The following is a 3,583-nucleotide window of genomic DNA, read 5'->3' as shown; positions in this document are numbered from 1 at the left end:
CATATTTCGCCATTACTGCTTCTGCCCCTTGTATTGCTACAGTGGTGACCCCTCCCGGTGTCACCGGTAAACTGGTGGTCGTTCCCTGGTGAATAGACCCTGGCGTACTTCCTCGTGCCACCCTCTGTCGTATGGGAACCCCGTTGCCCACTGGTCCAGGCCCCCCTTTTCTGTTCGTTATTGCTCACTGCTCCCTTCCTATTCACTCATGCCTTTAAATGGCCCCCCTCTCTACCTTCGCTACTTTTCGTCTCTGAAGACGTTACCCCTTGCTTTTCCCTGTGCCTCTTGTGCTTCTTAACCTTCCCTCCACGGGTTCTGGGCGACTTACCCTGAGCCGTGCTGCATGCTTTTAACCTTTTTACCAATTTTCCCCCAACTCTGTTATCTCTTTTCACCGTACCTTTCCTTTGCCTCCTCAACGGCGCCTCCGGCTGCTCCTGTGCCCCTCTCGGGTCTTCTCTCGGCCTCCTTTGGCCTTGTGGTATTCCTCCTTGCTGCTGCTGGACTCCTTTAGCAGCAGAGGCGACCTTGCCCTTGCCTTTTCATCCTTATTCATTACATCCAGCACCCATTGTGCTCCATGCTCCAAGGTTCTGGGCGACTTACCCTGAGCCGTGCTGCATGCCTTTCACCTTTTTAGCATTTTTCTCCCAACTCTGTTATCCCTTTTCACCTTATCTTTCCTTTGCCTCCTCTACGGCGCCTCCGGCTGCTTCTGTGCCCCTCTTGGGTCTTCTCTCGACCTCCTTTGGCCTTGTGGTATTCCTCTTCGCTGCCGCTGGCCTCCTCTAGCAGCAAAGGCGACCTTGCCCTTGCCTTTTCATCCTTATTCATTACATCAAGCACCCATTGTGCTCCATGCTCCCAGGTTCTGGGCGACTTACCCTGAGCCGTGCTGCATGCCTTTAACCTTTTCACCATTTTTTCCCCAACTCTGTTATCCCTTTTAACAATACCTTTCCTTTGACTCCTCAACGGCGCCTCCGGCTGCTCCTGTGCCCCTCTTGGGTCTAGCATGTTCTTCTCTGGCTTCTGCGACTCTTCCGCCACTTCTCTTGCCCTCTTCTGTCCTTGGGGTACCGCGGCTTCCTCGTTGCTGTCCGTGGAATCCTCTAGCAGCAGGGGCGACATTGCCCTAGCCCTTTCTTCCTTTTGCATCACATCCAGCACCCATTTGGCCCCATGGTCTTTTTCTGCCTTTTTGGCCCATGCGCTGAATTCTTGCGCTCTTCTTGTTCTTTCTTCCGTCATTCCCGACTTTTGCCTCTTCTGGCTTTCCTGTAGACTTGCCTTCGCTCGCCTTGTTCCTCCTGTCTTGTTTCACCGGGCCCCTGTCTGGCTTCCCGTGTTGCCTGTTCCGACCGTTGTTCTAATTCGGCACTTACTGCCCCTTTAATGCTTACTGCTGACTGCATTTACTGATTGTGCCACGGGTGCTTTTAAAATATGGAACGCTTCACGAATTTGCGTGTCATCCTTGTGCAGGGGCCATGCTAATCTTCTCGGCGTGCCTTTCCTTTCTTCAGGTGCTCAATTGTCTCCTGGGCGAACTCTGCCCTAACCAGCTTGATCTCCTAAATACGGGCTTCCCCGGCAACCCCATACTGATTGTCGGATCCACCGTGCCTGATGCGGCCCGTGATATCACCCTCGACACAGAAAGGAGAGAAGTCCCCATGCACACACAAGGAAAACAGGGGCAGCCTCATCAACTCGGTCCCTAATATTTACCTCCATTCGTTAACTTTCCTTATTTTACTACATGCTCATGGCTACCAATAACACCCTTGACTCCCACTTCAGGCCAGAGGGCGCTACCACTCCCATCCTCACTCCTAAGTACTCCAGGAGCCCCTTTCCCGCGACAGTTTTAAACAAGTGCTAGTCACTGGTGCGCCCATGGTGCCGTGGTCGCAAAAGGGGGGCCTGCCATCCAAGCAACATTTCCATCCAAATACCTGCATAGCGGCCATAAACCGCCGTGGCCGCAAGAGGGGCATGCCATCACAGCAACTGTGTCATAAAATGTATGCATATCGTCGCGCCACATGCGACACCATTCTTAAAACCCCTCTACCCCCCAGGCCCTCCATCATGCCGTACTTTGTACTGCACGGGGCCTGGGGCGTTGTTAGTTGGCTCCCTCTCGGGGCTGTGAACTGACCTGACGCTGCCCCCCCCGCCCCCCATGCTCCTGGTCTGCTCCGTGTCGTCCTGCTTCCAATGTGTGCACTGCACGCACACTGCGCTGGCCATTCAGTGACTGGCCTGTTTTACGTTCTCGTGGCAGCATTCGATCCTTGCCAGCTGCTGCCTCCATGCGAAGCTGAGGGTAAATCGGACTGTTTTTATTCGTTTGCCGCTTTCCTGGCCCATTGGCCATTTTTTGAAAAAATACATTTCCTTATCTATTTTTCCTGTTTCCGTTGGCCAGTAGATTACTTTTTTTTTTTTTTTTTATATAGCCCTTTTAGAATTTTGGCGATCTTCCGGGGGTCTGGCCCGAACCTCCCCTTTCCGATTACTGGTCTGGGCACTTAGTGCTTTGTGCCACCAGCCTCGTGACCTCTCGTGCGCGGCTGTTTCTTTAAATCCCCAGCGCGTCCGCTCCTTGTTGAACCTTTTCCTCCCTTCGGCCACGCCCCCTTGTCTTGCCGTCACTCCGTCTTGCTTTCGGTCTACCCGGGACGATCTTCCGATGTGCCCGCTTCGTCGTCCTGCTTCTTCCTGGTCTGGTCTGCGGCGTTCGGTCTGCGGCGTTCCTGTGGCGGCTACTCTGCTGCACGCGGTCGTATCCTTGATCCTCCGCCTTCACTCGGCCGCCTCTTCCAGCTGGAGCCCGCCGCACGCCGCCCGCTCCCCGTGCCTGATGCCCGCGTAGCTTCCTGGTTGCTGCTCCCCGCCGCGGTGAGTCCTCCTTTCCTTGCCACGCCGCGCTGCTCGCTTTCCTGCAGACCCGCACCAGATAAGCCCGCAGAGGCAAACTTGGTCCTTTAAATGAAGGAGGTAACGAAATAAGCCCGTAGAGGCAAAACGTTTCCTTCTCTCCCTTTTCCAGGCCTTAGGAGCTTACCCGAGTGAGGTGAGCTCCTTGCCTGGTTGTGCCCATCCTGCATTTCCTTGGGGTACTTATACCCCCCTGGCCCTTTGTTGTCCCTCTGGGGGGGGCTGGACTTCCTCCTGCCCCCCTGTTGCTTTCCTCACACCTTTCCCCATCCGTGTGGGGTTTCCCTAGCAACGCTGGGGGTGGGGGCGCCGCTTGGCTGCCCCTCCCCTTGTTTTTCGCGCCGTTCTGTTTCCCCCACCCTGCGCCTAACCCCCCAGGCCCTCCATCGTGCCGTACTTTGTACTGCACGGGGCCTGATGCACACGAGCAGCAGCAGGCGCAGTGAAGCTGAAAAGGACGAAAGCGGCGGCCGAGACTGAAAAGCAGGTGTGTGAACGCACTGCACCCAGGAGTGACTGCTTCCGGGTGAGGACTGAGCCCCCACATTGTGGGTGGAGGGTGCCCTGAAGGCGCCGACACCTGGGGAGCCGCACACATACTAGCAACCACACACTAGGCCTGTGGGGCCACTGA

General features: G+C 55.7%; 1 non-coding gene across 1 annotated transcript; it reads right to left on the bottom strand.

Annotated features, from left to right (window-relative positions):
• Positions 1-1,443: 1,443 nt before the first annotated feature.
• Positions 1,444-1,550, bottom strand: LOC138527657 (U6 spliceosomal RNA). Its single transcript, XR_011283974.1, has one exon. It is a non-coding gene; the product is annotated as a U6 spliceosomal RNA (small nuclear RNA).
• Between the last annotated feature and the right edge of the window lie 2,033 nt (positions 1,551-3,583).

Source organism: Ambystoma mexicanum, chromosome 14 (assembly GCF_040938575.1).
Source record: "Ambystoma mexicanum isolate Mex_15411 chromosome 14, UKY_AmexF1_1, whole genome shotgun sequence".
Lineage (NCBI taxonomy): Eukaryota > Metazoa > Chordata > Amphibia > Caudata > Ambystomatidae > Ambystoma > Ambystoma mexicanum.
This window is presented reverse-complemented; position numbering and strand designations above follow the sequence as displayed.